At 47.0% G+C, this 23,219-nt stretch overlaps 1 protein-coding gene across 4 annotated transcripts in view; it reads right to left on the bottom strand.

The window, feature by feature from the left end:
- MYO10 (myosin X) overlaps window positions 1–23,219 on the bottom strand; it is a 229,694-nt gene that overhangs the window by 136,888 nt on the left and 69,587 nt on the right. Inside the window, exon 2 of one of the 4 annotated variants that reach the window (XM_058716057.1) lies at window positions 20,010–20,207. The exons of the other annotated variants lie outside the window; for them this stretch is intronic. The gene's annotated coding sequence lies outside the window, so the exon portion shown is untranslated. The remainder of the gene's footprint in view (window positions 1–20,009; window positions 20,208–23,219) is intronic. 4 annotated transcript variants of the gene reach the window in all.

Below are 23,219 nucleotides of genomic sequence, written 5' to 3' on the forward strand. Positions count from 1 at the left end.
CGCGGCCCTATCTGCAAACAGTTTTGATGGCCAGAAACACCACAGGATTATTCAGGCCGAATGTCAAGAGGGCCAGGTGGAGATACCCTGGTCTAGAATGGCCAACCCACCAGGGGTCTACACAGATCCTAGAAAAAAAATGATGCGAACGAGCCAAGGCCTATGAACAAAACCTTTCATCAAATATAAAAACGTTTTGGAAGCAAAGACAGAAAAACACTGAATAGGGTTCATCAAAGAGCATGACACTATTCTGCAATTTCGTTTTTGGCTCTTTGTTATTTGTCTTAAGTTAAGAAGGGTAGGGGTGAAAATAATGACAGTTTCTAGGCACTGGGGTTTGCTTATATTTGCGTTCCCTTGTTCTGTATGTGTTCGTACAGATATGATCTACCTGTAGCGTATCATGATCGGATGCTCATGGGCCAGCTCTTTCTCGTTCCTACCCCGTCCAGGGCGGCCCTCCCGTGTCGGGGCCACGTGCATCCCGCTACCTTCCTTGAGGCCTCAGCCCCAAGGTGATCCACTCAGAAGACGCCGACGAGGTCAAGGGCACCATGTCGGATTCCTCTTTATTCTGCTGTGGAGTCTCTTCCTAGCTCCCGGGACAACCTGTAATCGCTTATCTATTATCTCACGTGTTCAAAAACCTCCTGTGGGTCCCCCACTCTAGGACCTCAGGTCAGTCTCTTTTAACTCATTTGACCGCAACCTACAGTTAAAAAGGTTTTATTCCATGAACTACCACACGCACAGTTTCATAAAACACTTGTCGCGATGTTCGACGCACCTCAATCCTTTCTACTCTGTTTCTTTTAAACGCCGGCTGTGACCCCGTAAACTGATTTCACGTCTGTTGTGGGTTGCGAACTATGGTTTGAAAGCTCCACGAAGGCAAGGAACATGCCTACCTCGCTCCCCAGTGCCAGCCATGGCCTACTACACAGACTCAGTAAACACGGCATAAACACAGAGTAAGTGGTCCTCGCTTTCAAAACGATTATAACATGGGGCGCCTGCGTGGCTCAGTGGGTGGAGCGTCCGACTTCGGCTCAGGTCATGATCTCGCGGTCTGTGAGTTCGAGCCCCGCGTCGGACTCTGTGCTGACGGCTCGGAGCCTGGAGCCTGCTTTGGATTCTGTGTCTCCGTCTCTCTCTGCCCCTCCCCCACTCATGCTCTGTCTGTCTCTGTCTCTCTCTCTCTCTCTCTCTCTGTCAAAAATAAACATTAAAAAAAAAAATTCAAAATGATTATAACATGAAAGGAGAGGCAAGGTGGGGTAATGACCAAAACATGGCCTTAGACACCTGGAGGCAGATCCAGCTGGATTCATTTCTGCTGGATCTGGGCTTCCGATCCTTTCAGGAAAGTGAGCAAGGTTCTTGCATCTGCTCTGGCCCATGATTTTTTTCCACCTGCAAAGTAAGAACGGTAATAGCAATACCCAAGTCGGAATTATCACGAAAGCTAAGGAATGTAGGTAAAAGTCGCAGGGACTGGCACAAACAAGGGCTCCACAAACGGCACCTATCCCCACGAGGGGGGCGTAACGCAAGGAAGAACAGAGAACGTTCTAAAAGGAAATGAATCAATTGTCCTTGCACAGAGGAGCCCAGACTCCTTAGACTTGAGCCTGGAGATTAGCTGTGTGAACGAGGCAATGAGCAAAAGGGAGGGGTACACATTCAGTTCTACAAACTTCAGGACAATCTCAACTTGTACGTTATCTGATGAAAAACCAACATATACCTTCTTCTATTTCGATTCCCTTCGCCCAAATCCGGCTGGCCTTGTTTGGGTTTTCTCTGGATTCGACCTCGCTTCTGGCGGTGCCTCTCTTAATTCAGTTTCCTACTTTCTTTCATGTATTGACTCATCAACTCATGACTAAAAGGATGATCAATGATAGAGGTTAGGACTTCTGCCTCCTGACCTGTGGCTAAATTGAGCAATCGTGGCAACCAAAAACGAGCTTTCTCATGGCCAGCCCCTCTGACTCAAGGCTCTCGGTGGCGACGGATGCCCTTAGGCACACTGTGGAGTCTAAGAGGAAGTGGCCTCCTGTTTTTGCTGCTGCCGTGGGAGCCTGCAGAAAGCAGACGGGGCACAAAAATGTAAAGTCCACTAGAAAGTTCCACGGAAATCTCATCAAAAGTAAAAGTACTCTCCCAGAGTGCAGGGAGGAAATGGCCACGGTCCCTTGCGTTCAGCTCCCATTCGTCAGAGACTTAGCATTTTAGTGACATGGCACAGGGGGTGAAAATCATCTTTACGTAAGGGTTTGGTGACTAGAATCTGCCCTGGGTGAGCTTCTGGATACCCGACGACTAAATACAGATAAAAGAAAGATTGAGATTTTCTTTTTCAGAGATTCAAATAGTTTGTGAGATGAAGCCATGTTTTAGATGTTCAGGTGATTTATTTTGAGAGAGAAAGAGTGAGCGAGGGAGGGGCAGAGGGAGAGGGAGACAGAGAATCCCCAGCAGGCTCTGCGCTGGTGAGAGGCTGGGTGATGCAGGGCTCGAACCCATAAACCATGAGATCATGACCTGAGCCAAAATCGGGAGTCAGACACTAAATTGACTGAGCCACCCAGGCGCTACTGATTAAGCCATTTAAATTGTCATCAAGTTTTCAGTGCCTGACGCCACAGGGTGCATGGCATCTGGGTCAAAACCAGCGTAAGGGAAAAGGTTGGGCACAGGCACAGGGCACTTAGTGACGTCCGGCCGTGTGCACCAGGCACACTGAGGATATGCCCTCATGTGATCCGAGGCAGAGAAGGCCACACTGTTGCTCAGTCTTTTGGAGGATGAGTTCACAAAGGATCAGAGAAGCTAGGGAACTTGCCCAAAGGCACACAGCACAGCTAGCATTTGATTCCTTGGGACTGTGGAAAAGCACACACGGTGCAGCCAGACCTGGGGGGGTCACCAGTTCAGAGATAGCATTTTGCATTCCAGCTCTGCCACTGACTGGCTGTGAACCCTGGGCATTTATTCCGCTATGTTTCACTTCTTTACCATTTCTAGTTCCCTCAGTTGCCATTTGTGGCAGGCTGTGAGCTGGCCTCTGGGAAAACAAGGGTGACCCGGGGAATACAATAAACGGCCTGTGGTTCAAAGAGTCTCCCGATCACCAAGAAATGAGAAAAAAGAGCCATTTCCACCGTGTGGTGGGGGCCAGCGCAGAGGAAATTCCCGGGGTATGGTGGGGACCAGCCACGTGGGACAGACCGCAGCCAGGGAAGAGCAGAGACAAAGGCAAGACAGTGCAGGGCACCCGCGGAGTGGGGCGTGACGGGGGCAGGGCGTGGGGGGCCTCCTGTGCCCCGCAGTGATGCTTGGCCTCTGACCTGAGGTGGGGGTTGACACGTCTCCACTTATTATTCATCATCACAGACAGCTGATGTCAAACCTGACCCCGCGATCGCTCTTCTAGAGAAACAGAGAAGAGAGCTCACTACAAAATGTAATTCAACGAGTCGGACTTTCCAGAAACCCCGCAGGAAAGCGATGCCTAAATCACTTCAGGCGTAATCACTACAATCACTGTTGTCCCCAAAGTGGAGGGCTTCTTCCCGGGGCGCCTGGGGGGCTCAGTTGGTTAAGCATCAGACTCTTGATTTTGGCTCAGGTCATGACCTCAGGGTTGTGAGATCAAGCCTCTGCTGCCAGTGGAGCCTGCTTAGGAGTGTCCTTCTCTCCCTCTCTGGCCCTCCTCCCCTCCTCATGCGCATGCTCTCCCTCGCTAAAACAAAACTAAAAAAACACTTTTTTAATTGGAGAGTTTCCAGGCGCCTAGGTGGCTCAGTCGGTTAAGTGTCTTTTTTTTTTTTTTTTTTTTAAACGTTTATTCTTGAGAGAGAAAGACCGAGCATGAGCGGGGTAGGGGCAGAGAGAAAGGGAGACACAGAATCGGAAGCAGGCTCCGGGCTCCGAGCTGTCAGCACAGAGCCGGACGCAGGGCTCAAACTCACAGACTGAGGGATCATGACCTGAGCTGAAGTCGGACGCTTAACTGACTGAGCCACCCAGGTGTCCCAAGCGTTTGACTCACGATCTAGGCTCAGCTCAGGATCTCACTGTTTGTGAGATCGAGCCCTGCGTGGGGCTCTGGGCTGACAGTATGGAGCCTGCTTGGGATTCTCTCCCCCTCCCCTCAAAATAAACAAACAAACTTAAATAAAAATTGGAGGCTTTCTTCCTGCCTTCCTGTGCGCAAATAACACACGACCAAAAGCATCAGCAATGATACACACAACGCAACAAGGACAGGAAGCTTCGGCGGGTCACTGAGCACGAGACTTTCTGAGGATACTCGAGACTTCACAGGCAGACCAAGAAGATTATGAATCTGAGTAGTCTCATGGCATCTAGGTGGCTCAGTCAGGTGAGCATCGGACTTCAGCTCAGGTCATGATCTCACGGTTCACGAGCTCGAGCCCCACTTCAGGCTCTCTACTGTCAATGCAGAGCCTCTGTCCTCCTCCTCTCTGTCCCTCCCCCGCTTGCTTGCACACACACACTCTCTCTCTCAAAAATAAAATAAATTTAAGCGTCTGAGAAGTGTAAAACAGCAGGAAGCTAACCTGTGGACAGGACATCGGCCAGTGGAGAAGCAGAGCCCTACCACACGATGAGCAGTGCAAAATCAACTACCTCGTTCGCATGGGCAGCTGCCCCCAGCCTGGAAGGTCTAGGTGATGCCCTGGCCCTGATCTCTGCTGGTGAACTTGAGAGAAAAAAGTTAACTGTTATAGTGAGTTGGCAGAGTCGGGAGGAATGACTATCACGCTCACACACATTAAAGAACATACTAGTGCTTGCTAGTTAAGGAAATTAAACGGAAAAGAAGAAATCGGAACTTACAGGCAACATTTAGGAATGGTGATTTTACAGAATTATGGACAGATTTCTTTTAAATGCGAAACTGTACTGCTTTTTTATTCATGAAAGAAATTTTAGGAAAATCTGCCTAAAAAAAAAATTACACTTGGTCCCAAGCTGTGCTAGGAAGTGTCTTGAAAGTTCTCTTGTATATATCACAAGATGGTCATGCCCCTTAAGCCAGTCTTTCCATGTTTGAAGGATTTAGAAAGAAAAAGATGGCTTTATACAAATTTTTTTGATGTTTATTTTTGAGACAGAGAGAAAGAGAGAGAGCAGGTGCATGCTAAAGCAGCGGAAGGGTTTGGGGGGGGGGGGTGGTGCAGACAGAGGATCCATAGCAGGCTCTATGCTGACAGTAGAGAGCCCAGTGCAGGGCTCGAACCCATGAACTATGAGATCATGACCTGAGCTGAAGTCAGCCACTGACCCAACTAGGCCACCCAGGCGCCCCAAATATTTTTTCATTACAATCATACTAACTTAATTTATGACAAAATTATACTAGGCACACACATAATATAATCCTATGTTTATTTTTTTAAATGCATGCACATAGATACACACACACACACACACACACCAGCAACTCTGTGCCCACAGATACACACACACACAAGCAACTGTATTCTTGGGCATTCCTTCTATATAAGTGAAAACTTACATTTGCACAAAAACATGCACACAAGCATTCATAGCAGCTTTTTGTGTAAAAGGCAAAAGCTGAAAAAGCCAGTCCCAGAAGGTTACACAGGCTACGATCCCACTTACAGAATATTCTTGAAATGACAAAATTATAGAGAATGAAGGGCAAATTGGTGGATGCCACAAGTTGTGAAGGGAGTGGGGGCAAGAGGGTAATGGGTGTAGCTATAAAGGGGCCACATGCCAGGTCCCAGTGTTGATGGAAAGGTTCTGCATCTCGACTCTATGTCAAGACCCTGATTGCGCTATTGTGCTTGAGTTTTGCAAGATGTTATCATCGAGAAAGAGTAGGTAAAGGGTATATGGAATCATTCTGTATTATTGCTCACAAATGCATGTGGAGCTACAGTGATCTCAAAACAAGAAGTTTCATTACCAAAAAGTATAAAAATATATGCAAAAAGGCTAGAAGAAAATATATCAGAACTCCAATAATGGATCACAAGCTTGTAGGTGTTTTCACTTTGTTTTTTATACTTTTCTATCACTCTTTTCCTATTTGCTAAAAGCTTAAAACATTTCTAGCCTTAAAAAAAACAAATCAGTCCAGGGGCACCCAGGTGGTTCAGTTGGTTAAGCATACAACTTCAGCCCAGGCCATGATCTCACGGTTCGGGAGTTCGAGCCCCGAGTCGGGCTCTGTGCTGACAGCTCAGAGCCTGGAGCCTGCTTCAGATTCTGTGTCTCCCTCTCTCTCGGCCCCTCCCCTGCTTGTGCTCTGTTTCTCTCTCTCTCTTTCAAAACTAAACATTTAAAAAAGTTTTTTCAAAAAATCAGCCCAATCAAAAATCACTATCAGTGAACATATCTGGATACATATAACAGATTCAATTAATTGAAACAGTGACTATTATAGAGCTATTTTCCCAAAATAACAAAAATGAAATGAAATAATACCCTCCCAAGAGTCACCAGCAATTAGAAGGAGTATAGGGGCTTCTCCTCTAATCCACTTGTAATAAGCATGATAAGTTTCAGCCCAGAGAAACCACAAAGCAAGAGGCAGGTATGGGACAAAAGCCTACAGACCCCAGGTTCTTGGTCCCGTGCTCCTGAGACAACTGGTCCACCAGCTTTTGCTTCTGAGGCTCCTTACTCCTGGTCCTAACGTCCTGATCCTTGTTCTAATTTTGTGTGTTCCTTTTGGTCCCTCTCTTGCAAGTCAGAAGCCCAGACTCTGATAGCATGAACTTGAATTCTGGTATCGAAGCTCCATTCCTAGAATTCCAAACCATTTTGACGTTTCAAAAGCACCTCTACACACACACACACACACACACACACACACAGACCTCCACAACTTACCCTCATCTCTTCATCAAGAATGACACCTTTGGCACCTGCTGCCCAAGCTAGAAATTGGAGTCAACCTCAAAACCCCTCCCTACTGCTGACCATGTCTTCTCTGCAAGTCCTAGGTCAGGTGATCAACACTGTCCAGAACCCATCTGCTCTCCTCTTCCTCTGCCTGCCTCACATTTTTCATCCAACCCCCACAACTACTTCCTAATAAGTTCCTCTGCCTCTGGTATCTCATGGCGTGAATCCAACGGTCCTCAAATTAGAGTCCAAGAAACATTTTTTTAACGTTGAGTTTTAATTTTAATGACTAAAAACGTTTTCTACTAGTTTTAAAGATAAGTTTTCTTGGCCGTGAGAACTTTGAATTCAAAGAAATTTTCAGAGATAAAATTTTGGTTTCTTACACTGGTGTTTCCCAAACTGGGACCAACTAGGATCTTTTAGCAGATTCCATACAAGCCTGAACAGCACAGACCCAGAGGGCTTTGAACCCAGTCTGCTTCCCATCTGCTAAGCAATCTTAACCTTCTCCGGTTACACCACATGCTAGCCCTCAGTTTCATCATCTATAAAATAAGGATGATAATACCTACACGTCAGACTGGTAGTGAGATCAGAGTAAGATAATGCACAAGAGGAATTTAGCACAGCTCTTGGTACTGAGCAAGCAACTCAAATATTTCACTGTTAGCCGTGTTACTGTTACCAGTGACATGCATTGATTGGAATTCTCACAATTTGTTCCCAGTCACTTCCAAGATGAAGAAAAATCTCCGTATGTGGGTGGATTCCCTACAACGCTTTCCTGAGGGGCCCCCACTACTGCTCCTACCAAACTGACTCCAGGATTACAGACCGACTTAGAGTTTCCCGCCCCCCTCTTTCCAACCCCTCACCATGTTCCATGCTCCATGAACTGTCTTGGGATCTGTCCTGCATTCCTCCAGATGACCCGTCTTCCAAGCCTCCACCACCACGCCCAGCCTGGCAGGAGTGCCCTTCTTTCCCACAGCACCTTGGACAGAGCCTCTCCCGTCACTTAACCACACTACGCTATCTTACCCTCTGTCTTATCTCTGCCGAGGGACCAGGACTGGCAGAACTTTCAGGCTCCTGTGTGGAAGCGGTGATTTCCTGGGGCCCCATGATGAAGATCTGTGGCTGTAGGTGGGCTGGTGGGGAGGAGGGCGAGACCACATGGGGATGCCACAGTAGTCATGGATTATCATCCTCATACTGGACCAGTCCGTGAGGACCTGGGCTGTATCTCGCGAAGACGTCGGAGTCCTCCTTGCCTCGTCAAACATCTGGCACCAGTAGCTGCTTACCAACTGTCTGCCAAAGTGACGAGCACCAGCTTCCTTCTATGGTGCTGAGATCATATAACTTAGCACCCTGCACTGGTCATCTAAAACCGAACTCCAAAGGCTGAGCTGTAAATCAACGTTTTCCATTCACTGGCTGCTTTGAAACAGCCTTAAACTGAACGACAGTAATTCCTTGGCTGTTCTTAAGCGAAATGAAAAAAGACTTGGTCTTTGAGCCAAGTATGTGTCCATCTCAGAGTTCAAAATGAGTCTAAATAATTTTTATAAATCTTAACTTTAAGCATTATGTGTTTTGCATGCCACTCATTTCCAAGTGTCAAATAAGAAGAGACTCAAGGTATTTATGAATGCAGTGAACAAACCCAGATTCAGAATGACTCCCGATTGAAGCCAGAAGTCAGTTTGGCTACATATGTACAAAGAAGTCTGCTGGACTCGAACCTATGGTCCAAGAAGTAGGAGAAAACACCGCCCAGCTAACAGGAAAGGCCAGAAACACAGCACAACAGATCCGAACATGGAAGAGCTCCCACACTTCCCCTGTGGGCCAACCCCCCACCCCAGCCCCCTGCCAAGAAAATCTCTAGAAATGGCAGAGAACTCTATTGGAACTACTGGACGGACGAAAAAGAGGCAGAAAGCCTGAAAGACAACAGACTGAAAAAAATAATAGGCCACTAAGTGAAGACAGAAAAGATCTCTTTACAAAATTATATTTAATGAAAAATAAAACACAAAGTACTAAGATATTCTTGCTAGGATACGGACCATGAGCAAAATAAGGGGGCTAAAAAGAATACTGCTGGTCTTTCCCTAAAAAGGTGCCAGCAAGAAATTGTTTCTCCGCAAATGTCTATGAACACAAAGGACATAAAAGCCCGGCATGCCTTCTGCTGGAAATCCGGCCCAGATACCTAAAAGCCAGAGTCACCAAGCTTTAGAAACTTATGGGAATCTGGTTGGAATCTTAATCTTGAGAGCCGAGGTCACGAGGAGAAACATGGCCATGTTTTTGTCAATATCATCCTCCTCCTGTTAGCTTTCCCAAAAAGGGAGTTAGGAGAGCCTTCTTTTCCGGTGATCGATATCCGTATGATAAGCCTGCCTCCCTTCAAATTTCGGCTTTAGAATGTGACAGAGTCAAAACGCAGTATAAAGACAAAGGGGCCCCTACAGCGTCTCTGCCACCACCAAATGGTCCCTATTCCCGCCAGAGAGCAGCTCCTCCTCCCGGGATGTAGACCCAACACTATAAGCTTCACTCCCCACTTTTACGTCCAAACTCTCACACCCACACCTGCTCTCAGGCGTCAGCTACCAATGTTGTTTGCTCTGCCTCCATCTGCTTTCCAGGGACAAAGATCAAAGATCCTGGAGAAGACGGAAACCAGCAACTGAGCGACCCCACGCACACGACACGAGCAGACTGATAAAGAACGTGATGATGGAAACGGACCAGGGGACGGCCGCCCACCTTGCGGGCGTCCGAAAACCGAGAAAGCTGCATCAAACTCAGAGTAGTCCGCTCCCTCTCTCCGAAGATTTGCGTTAGAAATGAATTCATCCACATTCTTACCATTCTCTATATTTTTAAGTAATTTTTTAATGCTATCTTACTCCCTCGATAGCTAGCCATAGAGGCTACCATCAAGAGGACGGGAGTCAATGCAATGCCCGACGGAATGGAAAATGACGCAGCTGCTTTCGGAAGCGGTCTGCCGGCTCCCTCCAAGGGGAAACCTAACATTACCATACGTGCCGGCAATTCCACTCCTGGATGTATACCCAAGAGAGGTTAAATCAAGTCCAGGCAAAAGGCTGTACGTGAATGCTGACAGCATTATTTCTATTTGTCCGAAAGTGGAAACAACCCAAATGCCCATTGACAGATGAACAAATGAAGGTCACGAGGCATGCCTGTACAATGGAAGATAATTCCGAAAAAGGAATATAGTACGCCACAACGCGGGTGGACCCTGAAAGCATTACGCCAAGGTCAGAACAAGGTCAGACAGAGAATACCACATGTTAAAGGATTCCATTTATATCAGTGTCCAGAATAAGCAAATTCGGAGACAGAAAGTAGATGAGTGGTTGTCAGGGCTTGGGGGGTGGGCGGGGGGAGTTGGGGAGTGACTGCTCATGGGTTTGAGGTGATAAAATGTTCTAAAATGGACCATGGTGATGACTGCACAACTCTGAATATACTAAAAATCCCTGAACTGTGCACTTTAAATGGGTGAATCCTATGGGGCGTGAATTATATCTTAATAAAGCTGTTTTGCAGAGGGTGGGGGGTGCCTGGATGGCTCGGTCGGTTAAGCGTCCAACTCCTGATACGGGCTCAGGTCACGATCTCACGGTCTTGAGATCGAGCCCTGTATGGGGCTCCACATTGAACATGAAGGCTAAGATTCTCTCTTCTTCTCCTCCTGCCCCTCCCCGGCAAGCACTCTCTCTTTCTCCCTCTCTCAAAAACAACAACAACAAAAAGTTGTTTTGTTTCGTCTTGAACAAATACTCGAATCAGGCACTCGGTCCAGAAGGTGGCAGAGGAAGACACAGGAGCCTCCCCCTTGCTGTGTGCCGGGCCCACCTCCCATACTGAATGTCACCCGCTGGAGCCCCCTCAGACATCCTGCCGACCACCGCCCTGCTGATTAAAAGGCAGGCACCAAAGGGGTATGATGGGACCGCAGGCAGAAATGCGGTAAAACGAGCATTTCCGGAACGGGGATGGTCAGCCTGCACACAAGTGGACCCACCCTGCAAAAACCAGGAGCCCCGGGCTGACCGCAAGGCATTCTGGAGAAGAGAAGGCCAGGAGCAGGGGAGATGGCTGAGTGAGAGCTCAAAGGATTAGGCTGAGGATGCCCAAGTCTCCTTCGGCTCAGACCAGCCTGCTCACTGACCCTGTGCTCCCTACACTCTGGGTGTGCCTTCCCCTCACCCCCCTGTTCCCCTACTGCCCTGCTCCATGGATGTGTCTGACACCTTGCACCAATCCAACCCTTCCTGGTTTTACACTACTTGGGTACGAAACTTCAACACTGGGGCGCCTGGGTGGCTCAGGCGGTTAAGCGTCCGACTTTGGCTCAGGTCATGATCTCGCTGTCCATGAGTTCGAGCCCCGCGTCAGGCTCTGTGCTGATGGCTCGGAGTCTGGAGCCTGCTTCGGATTCTGTGTCTCCTTCTCTCTCTGCCCCTCCCCAACTTGTGTTCGGTCTCTCTCATTCTCTCGCACAAATAAACAAAAAAACCTGCAACACTAACCCAGGGGTCTCACACGAGCGCCCGGTTCAAGGTAAAGTGCACTTGTGGCGTTCGGCCAGGAGAGTTCTTTGTCATTCATGGGCAGGTATTTAGTGCCCAGACCCTGACATGTCTGGCCTCAGTTTCAGTGACCAGGGGACAGAACCCCGCACGTCTCCAAATGCTATAATGCCCCCGGCTGGAAGACACTGGGATGCAGACAGCATGGGCATCTCCAGCGTAACGAAATCAGGCAAACACAGGCACGCACAGCTACACCTGGGGTTTAGGTGGAAAACTCAGAAGTCTTGAGAAGTCACCAGCAATCATTCGCTTAGTCTGTCCTAGACGCCTGTGCTCGAAATCACTTTATTAGGCATTATTTCAGATGACTGGGATATCTCGAAACACCACATTCTATTTCATTAACAATAAGTGAAAAATAGAATCCTTTTGGCAGAGTAAAGGGGTCCTGAGCACCGGGCTGCATAATAAGTCAGGCTGGCATCTCCTACAAGGGCAAATCTGTGCACGTGGCTGCCGTCCTGGCGTTGCCTGGGCACGAAGTCATGGCAGTCAGCTACCATTTTCTGTTCTAAGTGCAAGGTCCCGTGACATCAAGAGACAGGTGCAGAGAATGGCGGGCATTCATAATGCCAGGTGGATGCCCATTGCTATAGGCTTCCTTTCTGATCTCCCCAACGGTCTTGTCACTTTCCACAACTTTGCCGGCACGTTTACGTGAAGTCCGGCAAAAAGGTGCCAGGCAAGAGATCCAATTTCTTCGCTTGCAAGGGACCTGAGAATAAGATATATTTTTTTTAAGTCTGTGGGGGTATTTTCTGTAAGATGGAAAAGGATCTGTCTGCAATCACTAGATAAACTATTAACACTTACTAAAGCCCTCAAAAGTCATTAAATAGAGTTTACTGAGAATTTAAGAGCTACGTTAACAGATCTCTCCGTACAACTTTCAACGACAAGATGCTTTCCGTCTCTCCACCAGGACTGTGAATGTTAAGGAATCAACTGGTGCATTTGGCTCCATTTTTCTCTCAAATACAGTACTGACTCAGGCAGAAATGAGGCAAAACCAGAACTCCCAGGAACTTTGATAGTCTGCAGAGAATTCTACAATTTTGGATTAACTCTCAAACTAAGAACCCCTGTTTGGGATTCATACTTGTTTTAAAAAATTCGCTACTTCAAAACCAGTAATTGTGAGAGCATCTAGCAACAGCCATGTGATCAATGGGTTTTTACAAGAAACATCCTTCCCCCAAAACGTACAGACTGGTAAGCAACCCAGACTGAAAGTCACCCGGTCAATTTCCTACATCGGCACCGTGACTACCTCGGTGGGTGGCAGTGTGTCCCGGGAAAGCTGAGAAGTGACATTTAATTCTCCCATAAGGCGTTTTAGTGTGACAGTCATTGTGACTTAGAATCAGCACTGTTATTCTGCTTTTCTGTTTTTTCATTCTTTCATAAACATTTTTATTTGTAAGTGCTCTCTACACCCAAGGTGGGGCTTGAACTCACAGCCCCAAGATCGGGGGGCACACGTTCCGTCAAATGAGCCAGGCTGGCACCCTATCACCTTGCTTTCTGAACTGGGTTCTGCCACTTCCCTGAATACCTAGTTAGAAATGCAGAGCGCTGTGCATGGTCCCAGAAGAAGGAGCCTGGGTCGGTGCATAAGACCCAGAACAAAGGCCAGGCTGAAGCTAGACCTGGGGGGTCATCCTCCAGCTGTGTGGAGGATGTGAAGAATTACCAGAAGATGCTGTCACCTGGGTCCCACCTCCAGTGGTTCTGATGGGTAGAGGTCCGGGGTGGGGCCGGTGAACTGGGTTTTGGCAAATCAGCTCAGATGACAGTGGGGTTGGTGACAACCAGGAACCACTAGACAGCATCTGAGATCATAGTCTCCCCTCCGGAGGACAATCCGAGAGCCGTTGCTACAGCCCCTGCCTGAGACAACACAAGGTAATTTGAGCAGAAGCCTCATAGGACAATGAGACCATGGTTAGAAAGAGCGTGGTGTGGTACCCAGCCATGCTTAACAGATGCCATTATTACTCCCAATACTATACTTATGTACCTACCCCTGTGTGACGGGGTGGGGAAAGCGAATGCAGGCAATGGGTCCCATGACACAGCCAGCATGAACAGATGTGGATCTGAATTCAAGGACTATCAGCGCACAAGGAAGAATCTATAGAATATTTAAAAAAAATTTTTTTTTCAATGTTTATGTATTTTTGACAGAGAGAGACAGAGCATGAGCGGGGGAGGGTCTGAGAGAGAGGGAGACAACAGAATCCGAAGCGGGCCCCAGGCTCCGAGCTGTCAGCAGAGAGCCCGACGCGGGGCTCGAACTCACGGACCGCGAGATCACGACCTGAGCCGAAGTCGGACGCTCCACCGATGGAGCCACCCAGGCGCCCTGAGAAGCTGTAAAATATCAACCATCTGAATATCAAGGAAGAAGAGTTTCAGGGTCTATGTGCTTGGGTGACTTAGTAGCACATTTCGGGGGAACAAGAATTCAGATCTGGATACCAAAGCAGTGATTAACATCGAACATTGTCTATATGACCGGGGTTCAAGCCTCGGTTCCCCCACGCCCTGTATTTTGGCAAGCCACTTTGTTACAGTTCGAAGAGGCTATCTGTGCACTGTAATTCCAAGTTTAGCAGGAAGGGGAGGAACAGAGCAGGAGTGCAGGCGGCCAGGTAAAAGTTGGGGAGATCTGCGGATGCAAGGAGGAGAGGAGAACGGAGTGAACAGAATGTCGCCAAGCTCCGACAGTCTCTGGCCAGGTTTCCTACTGATGACCCGTAACAGAGCAATTAAAAAGACAGAAATAACACGGAAGTGTTTAAGCACACCTGCCCCATGAGGCTCTTTGCTTTGTATTTCTCAGCAGCAACACCTGATTTTTCTGTGTTCCGATAAGCCCTTGTGAAAAAACGCTTCATGCTCTAACCCTTGCTACTAGGAGGAACAGAGCTGCTACTCGCACACTGGAAACTGAGCCGAGTATTAAAAATGTCGGGGCCCCTGGGTGGCTCAGTCCACTAAGCATCCGACCCTTGATCCCTTGGCTCAGGTCATGATCTTATGGTGTGTGAGTTCGAGCCCCATGTCGGGTGCTGTACTGACAGCCCGGAACCTACTTGGGATCCTTTCTCTCCGCCCCTCCCCTGCTCATTCTCTCTCTCTCCAAATAAACAGACATTTAAGAAAAATGTTTCTATGTCTTCGGAGGAAAGGTGATAATTGCCAACACGGTACAAAAAAACCCCCCAACAGTGTAGACACTTAAAGTGGCCGCTACCAACAAAACCAACATATGGGGGGAAAAGAAAGATTCAACGTAGGGAAGGTATCGTTACTTAAGAAATAAAAAGGAAGTGATTTCAAATGTTTAGAAGCTGCTTACATAACCCTGAAGACCGACCCAGAAAAAAGGATTACTCAGAAACAACGCGCGGTTTCAGATGAATTCAGTTTTGAGTCTTTTCACGGTGTGTTAGAAGAATTGAGATATTACACTTAATCATTTTGTGGGTTGGGCAAAGCCTATTCAAATGGAGACAGTATTTCTGCACCGAACCAAAGGTCAGAGCAAATGATTAACAATGCAAACGATGCTGTTGCCCAGGTGGATAGTCCAGCAGATTTTCCAGATTTTAGAAAAACAGCTTAAAACGTCTTTCTTTACCTTGCACCAACACCAGATTGGCCTCTGCAAATACCTTTTTTTTTTTTTTAAGTGTTTATTTATTTTTGAGACAGAGCATGAATGGGGGAGGGTCAGAGAGAGAGGGAGACACAAAATCCAAAGCAGGCTCCAGGCTCCGAGCTGTCAGCACAGAGCCCGACGCAGGGCTTGAACTCACAGACCGTGAGATCAGGACCTGAGCCGAAGTCGGAAGCTCAACCGACTGAGCCACCCAGGCGCCCCTGCAAATACCTTTTAAATCACGCACAGGCAAGCAGGAGACAGCGGGGCCGGAGGTTAACTTTCATTTGAACAATGTTAATTTTTCAACTTTCTCCCAGGTAGAAAGGATAGCTGTGTCTCATGAGCTCCATGGACCGTCAAACTGGAGGAGGCTTTGTGGTCTGAGACACTAATAACGAATTCAGGCTGCCCTTCAACAAAGCCACGTTCTATTTGAACCCTTAACAATGGAAGCTGACTTCTATGCCAACTCTTCCTGCAAACTGTTTCTCATTAATAAGCTTTTTTGAAAGTGTGTCTAAGAATAAAGTCGATGATCTCTTTGTCCTGGCCTCCTTATTCCAGGCTTGGGGCCTTGGGAGTTTTGTTGTTTTTTGTTTTTCCCTAAACGTGAGGCACACATGAGGCCACAACTAGGCACAGCCATGAGACTTCCTGCTGAGATTAGCACAGTATCTGATAACTACACAAACAGGCCTCAATCACAGAAGCTGGGAGACAAATCTTTCGGGAGTATCGTTAGCAGTGGGGGTAGGATTACATAACAAACAGAAAGTCAGGCGGCAAGTATATTCTTGGTTTCACAGTATACGGTCAGCCCTCGGCCAGAGACCCTCATAGGAAACCCTTCACACGTACATGCACACTTCAGAAAACGTGTCCCCATGCCTGTCGGAGTTTAAATACATGTACTTTCTGATGTGTGCGCTGACCGAGCTGGGGGGGTTTAAGTCGGCCTGCCTGCCTCTTGCCAAAAGCTCTTTTGTTCAAAACGTACTGACGCCAGGCCTGGGCACTGTGCAAGAGGCTGAGAAGATACAGTCAAGAGAGGGAGCGGAGATCCAGGGAAGGGAAGAGGCGGAAATGGATCCTGAAAGTACCTTTAAAAGGTGCCGCACTAAAGGTGCAGGGGCAGACCAAGTTCACCAGGGAAATCACCTCCTCACGATGGTCCTGACACTTTAGTGATGCGACCTGACGTGGACAGGTCCACTTTTCGGAACCTTCCTAATCTATCCCAAGGCTGCACAAACACCTCCCACTGCCGGTCACAGGGCTGTTAGAGCATCAGAGAGGGTGGTTACGATGCACAGGTGCAGGGGACCGAGAAGCACAGGCCAAGAGAAGCAAGCACGGCTTGATGTGATTTAGCCCACTGGCTCAATCGTGAAACTGTCAAAGGCTTGTTTCCTTGAACAAGCCTGCTGTGGGTTCTGATTCTGCTCACCCTGCTTCCTCCCATGACCTCTGCTCTCAGCCCCGAGCCCATGGCCACATAGCCACAAGGCCCTTCCCTGCCACCCTGGCAGTCAGCTGACACCACGCCCAGCTGGCCTGGTTCAGCACCCGCCTCCCCGTGTCCCAAAACCTTCCACGTGCTCCAGTTAGAAACGTGCCCCATACCTACCCTCACCTTGGAAAGTGCTCCGCCAGGGGCGCCTCGGGGGCTCAGACGGTTAAGCGTCTGACTCTTGATTTCGGCTCAGGTCATGACGTCACGGTTTGTGGGTTCGAGCCCCGAGTCGGGCTCTGTGCTGACAGCTCGGAGCCTGGAGCCTGCTTCAAGGGCTTCTGTGTCTCCCCTCCTCTCTGCCCCTCCCCCACTCGTGCTCTGTCTCTCAAAAATAAACAAATGTAAAAAAAAATAATAAAGTGCTATGGCAACGACCCACTCACAATATTCTTATAACCTGTACATGCACATCTACATACACATATACACAAATATCTCTATACACATATGCGTATACATATGTATATATAATTATTGCAATTCTCATCTGTATAACCTGGCAGATGCCCATGTTCCGTCTGGCAATCAGCCCTCCGGGCAGGTGCTACTCTAATCCCGAATTTATGAACAAGAAAACTAGGACCCAGAATGTCCTTATTGAAGGTCCTGTGGTTAGCACGTAGCAGGCAGGGCTGGGAGTCCAAAATGCCCCATCAGAGCATGCCAGGCTGCTGCTGAAGTGCAGGCTTGCAGACAAATCAGTGTGTGCGATACTTTCCGGGTTCAAAATACTTGTTTCATTTGTTTCCACAGGTCCTAAAACTCCCTTATCTAATGTTTTAAATATATTTTTTAGTTTTTTAAATGTTTTTTTAATGTTTATTTTTTGAGAAAGCATGTGTGTGTGTAAGCAGGAGAGAGAAGGGGAGGGAGGCAGGAGGAGAGGGAGAGGGAGGGAGGGAGGGAGGGAGGGAGAGAGAGAGAGAGAGAGAAAATATATATCCCAAGCAGACTCTAGGCTGTCAGCATGGAGATTGATGCAGGGCTCGATCTCACAAATCATGAGATCATGACGTGAGCCGAAATCAAGAGTCAGACGTTTAATGGACTGAGCCACCCAGGCGCCCCTAAATATTTTTAAAAGTCACTCTTGTCCACCCATTGCTAAAAGTCAAAATTAAAATGGAACAGCATTTTAAAACCGCATCCATGCTACGGAGTTGGACTCCAGTATAATACATCAAATATACAGGGACGGGTAAAATTACAGATTTTCTTTTGTAAAGAAAGTGAAACATCCCAGACAACGACAACTGGACATTAACACTCAGCCAGAAAGCTTGCAGGTCTTCTGAACTCACTAATAGCTTCAAAACTGGTTTGCACAGGTTAGGCTGGGAAGGCTAAGCGAGGACACCAATAAATAATAATTACAAGGTTGCATAAGAACTTCAAATACTGAACCCATAGAACTTTATTATACTTTATCCCAACAGACCAAAACGACTGACACACGAGAGGGAAAAAGTGGGCACAACAGGAAAAGTGGGTTTGCCTGAGTCTCCAGTCGAATGGGCCTCTGAACTAGTCACAATACACCGTCCACTCTCTTATTCTCCGTTGCCTACTCCCCTCTTTAAACCTGGGGAGCTGTTTCTGTTTCCATCTTCTTTCCCCTGGGCATCCTTACAACGATTCCTTCAAATCATACTATCAGAAAACGATTTTCTTCCAAACAATTTTATCTACTTCTTTTTCTCTGAAGGATCGATTCCTTTTCCAGCTCAAGGCTGATCCATTGGGCTCCGAATTCTTTACGAAAGTCACAGAAGAAACACGTTGCCCTGCGATCAGGCCCACAGCACACATTCACGCAGACCTTTCACTTCCACATAATTTGTTTTGTTTTCCTTCTCAAAGCACCCCTTTATGAGGTAGGTGGAACAGAGAACAAAGATTTCTGAAAATTGAGAATATATCCAACAACCCACTACATTTTCTCCAGCAACTTGATTAACTGGCTCTTTGCTTTCTCCATATTCACGATCAAAAAGGGCAAATACATAGTTATGAAAGCACGGCAAGGGGGATATTAAAAAACAAAGTAAGAAAACTTACTCAGTTGATCTTTTCACTAATAAATTAACCTACCAGAACCAAATGGCTGGTTGGTTTTTTCTGTTTGTTTTTTGAAAAGCAAGAGAACCTGTATTCCACCACTAATTCTCAGTTTCACCCTGTATTCTAATTTTTGTCCTTAAAAGTAGGCCAACCCAACTATGAAATAAGGTGAAAGTCATAGCAACATTAAGAATCAGCGTGATGCTGATTAGATCATTCTCGGCGGTTTTTAAGTCAAGGTCTGCAAAACTCAAAATTTCACAAAAACCCCAGTTAAGACACGAAGGGGCTTATGTAGTCTGGACAACGTGTAAGCTTTCCAGTAAGAATTTTATCTGAAGCAGAGGGATTCCAGATACATATTTCTTTTTTTGAATATAACTGTCTTAATTATCTTACCAAAACATGTAACCGAAGCCTTAACAAGCTGTATAAAAATAATCAAACCTTGTCCTTAAACGAAAGGAATGAGGGGCCCCTGGGTGGCTCAGTCGGTTGAGCATCTGACTTCGGCTCAGGTCATGATCATTCACGAGTTCCAGCCCTGACTGGGCTCACCGCCGTCAGTGCAAAGCCCACTTTGGATCCTCCGTCCCCTTCTCTTTCTTCCCCTCCCCGACTCGCACGCTCTCAAAAACAAACAGTAAAAAAATAAAAAAGTAAAGCACCAAGTACAGAACTAACCCTCTCCCTAAGACAAGGTCCAGGAATTACAAGCCTGAAGTAGGGGCTGCATTTTCTCCCATTGAGTAGTAGTAGTAGGGACTTCCCAATTCTTAACTGGGGCTGCTAATTTTCAGTAGCCAAATAAGAAATAGAAGACAATGAAACTGGGGCGCCTGGGTGGTTCAGTCGGTTAAGTGTCCTACTTTGGCTCAGGTTATGATCTCACAGCTCACGGGTTCAAGCCCTGCATTGGGCTCTGTGCTAACAGTTCAGAGCCTGGAGCCTGCGTCGACTCTCTCTCTCTCTCTCTCTCTCTCTCTCTCTCTGCCCCTTCCCCACTCACACTCTCTCTCTCTCTCAAAAATAAACATTAAAAAAAAAATTTAAAAAAAAGACAATGGAACTAGTTTTTCATAAAGTTTAATTTCCTCCCTTTAAAAAGTTATCCTTTATTCTGAGATCACGTCTTCCCACTTTCAGTATGTTGACACTGTCTTTTAAAATTAAAATGATGGCAAGAGTTATTCAATGCCCTTACCTGACAATGTAAGAGACAGGATAACTATGTCGGTCTAGAATCTCTGGATGCAGGAATCAGAAGGCCTGGGGACCACCGAGCTGCAGCACCCAGGTGAGAAGGGACATCAAATGCACTGATTGTGGGCAACTGTGCGCTTGGGTTGTATCGTTGCTTTTATTGTCAAAGTGAAATGAGGCCAAACAAAAACACAAGCTCCTAGAGAATTAATTATGACATTACTACATTTAAGTGTCATAAGACTAAAGAGGGTTTGGATGAAGGCTGGCTCGCACCAAGCTTTTCGCAACACTGAAAACCACCTTGAAACCACTGAAGGGTGGCAGTCATTTCTGGGTGTGAGACAGTATGTTCTAGAACGAATCTGCCAGATCCCTTTTCTTCCTTCTCTCCCACACCCAAGCATAAAGGCTAACACCTGGCTCCCGACAGTCCATGACCATAAAAAAATTCTTTTAGATGTTGGTCATCATGGAACAGCCCAAGTGTCACTCACCAGCTCCCAATGCTGACATTCTCTCAGTTCTTTTTGTCAAAGCAACTAAAATGGGATGGAGACAAGCTGGGTGGGCACAACAGGTTTGTAATGAGCCAGCTGGCACTGAAAGGCGGGGAATCATTAAAGACAGGGCGTGCCTTTGGGACAACACTTTCTTTTTTTTAAAAAAATTTTTTTTAACGTTTATTTATGTTTGAGACAGAGAGAGACAGAGCATGAATGGGGGAGGGTCAGAGAGAGGGAGACACAGAATCTGAAACAGGCTCCAGGTTCCGGCTGTCAGCACAGAGCCCGACGCGGGGCTCGAACTCACGGACCGTGAGATCATGACCTGAGCCGAAGTTGGATGCCCAACCGACTGAGCCACCCAGGCGCCCCTGGACGACACTTTCTAATACGTGACAGGTGCTAAGCATACACAATGCCGGCTCATCCCTAAGCACCCTCATATACCCCCCTTTTCCTCAAACCAACCCTGAAAGGTAGAACTGTCACCGTGTCACAGGTGAGAAAACAGATGATTGATGTTATGTAACTGTCCTGAGTTCCTCAGTCGGTGGCAGTCAAGCTGGGACCCTGTTGTCTTTATCACCAAAATCATATTTCATTGCGGAGATACGTCTCTTCAGACTACTTAAGATAAACCATTGCCCTCAACACAGGTGGCAGGGTGACAGAACTTGAAATGTATACAGTCTAGAACACAGCTCGTCTTCATTCCTTCATCCACTCACTATTTATTGAACACTTGTTAAGTGGCAGTGTCCTGGGAGGTGCCAAGGTGATGTAGAACAAAATAAACCCGGCCTCCGCCCTCATGGAGCTCAGAGCCCAAGAAGAGGGACACACAATAATCAAACACACTCCTTAAAGGTTTTTTAAAATAGGAAGGCATCCAAACGGTACTTCCACAGGACTCATATCCTAAAGACAGTGTTGCTATTAGCTGATTAATGCCGATGAGAACCCAAATGAAAGTAGCGATCACAAAAAAGGAACCAACATCTGGGTCAGCATTTCTCAAAGTGAAGTCCTGTTGATGGGCATTAATTTTACCAATAGCTTCTCTTGGTGTTTGGGAGAGAAGAGAAGAGAAGAGAAGAGAAGAGAAGAGAAGAGAAGAGAAGAGAAGAGAAGAGAAGAGAAGAGAAGGGGAGGGGAGGGGAGGGGAGGGGAGGGGAGGGGAGGGGAGGGGAGGGGAGGGGAGGGGAGGGGAGGGGAGGGGAGGGGAGGGGAGGGGAGGGGAGGGGAGGGGAGGGGAGGGGAGGGGAGGAAGGAAAAGAGGAAGGAGGAAGGGAAGGAAGGAAGGAAACAAACATTATTGTAGAAAGTAAGATTAAATGTGCTTTTTACACTTCTGAAAAATAACGTAGCCTTTCCCAAACTTGGGTTAGCCAACCCCCACCACCTACTTCTCCTGACACCATTTAGGACTAGTCAAGTCTTTGAGAAACACTAGTAGCTGGTATCTATCGGCTACGAAGAGAAGGACCAGTCTCACCACCAGACAACTCAAGAGGCTGGTGTCTAGGATCATCACCACCATTACTGGAACCAGTTGCCATGGCTGGTTACATTGTTTAAATGCAAGTCCTGGACGGTACAGATCAAGGCTCCTCTTGAGCTGTGCCTAGGGCATCAGCATCCCTCGTGGGCATGTAAGTTTTTTCAAATACATTTGGAAATAGGAGTATCACTTAGGAAGATTAAAATAATAGCAACTAGAGAAGCAGCACTTTCAGTCTGTATTTGAATGAATTACTTTTAAAGCATTTTTCTCCTCCCATTTTGATAACTGAAAATAGCATCACTCCGTAATCCGCACGTTACGTGCGTTTACAGATTGCCACGGCCCAAGCTGCAAACTGCTGGTCAACAGTGATTTTATCCCCTGCCCCACCCATCTTTTAAACAAAATGGCTTTTCCAAAGGTAACTAAAAATACACTCACAAGACCGCTTCTGGCATAATCTTAAGAGCAACAAATTCACATAGAAGCCAGTTATGACCAAATTTGTATTAACGACACAGTCTTCATGCCCCTAGAATAAAGTACAACTGTAAGAGCACAAGGTGGCAAAGAAAAAGGTCAAATCAGGACGATACATTTAGAGACTGATGCAGACTTTTGTGGATGGGAAGAGGGACTTTCCCATAATACATTAACACCAAAATATTTCACGTTCTGACATTCTCAGATATATCGCTGCAGGATCCAGACAGAAGTTAAACATCTGGCAAAAACAAAACAAAACAAAAAAAACCCCAAATCCTAAGATTAACAACAAATTTAGAGAAACATCCAAATGGTGTTAAATAAATGGACTTGGGGCGCCTGGGTGGCGCAGTCGGTTGAGCGTCCGACTTCAGCCAGGTCACGATCTCGCGGTCCGTGAGTTCGAGCCCCGCGTCAGGCTCTGGGCCGATGGCTCGGAGCCTGGAGCCTGTTTCCAATTCTGTGTCTCCCTCTCTCTCTGCCCCTCCCCCATTCATGCTCTGTCTCTCTCTGTCCCAAAAATAAATTTAAAAAAAAAAAAAAAAAGTTGAAAAAAAAAAAATAAATGGACTTATTCCAGAGGACACTTGTTCATGAAATATTTGCATTAGTCGACTTCGATGGAAAGAAAAAAAAAAAAACAACCCACCAATTTATGTTGTTCTTCCCCAACTTGGTTTGAAATCTTCTCAACATCTCAAAGCAGCTAAGATCC

The sequence above is a fragment of the Neofelis nebulosa genome, chromosome 1, assembly GCF_028018385.1.
Source record: "Neofelis nebulosa isolate mNeoNeb1 chromosome 1, mNeoNeb1.pri, whole genome shotgun sequence".
Lineage (NCBI taxonomy): Eukaryota > Metazoa > Chordata > Mammalia > Carnivora > Felidae > Neofelis > Neofelis nebulosa.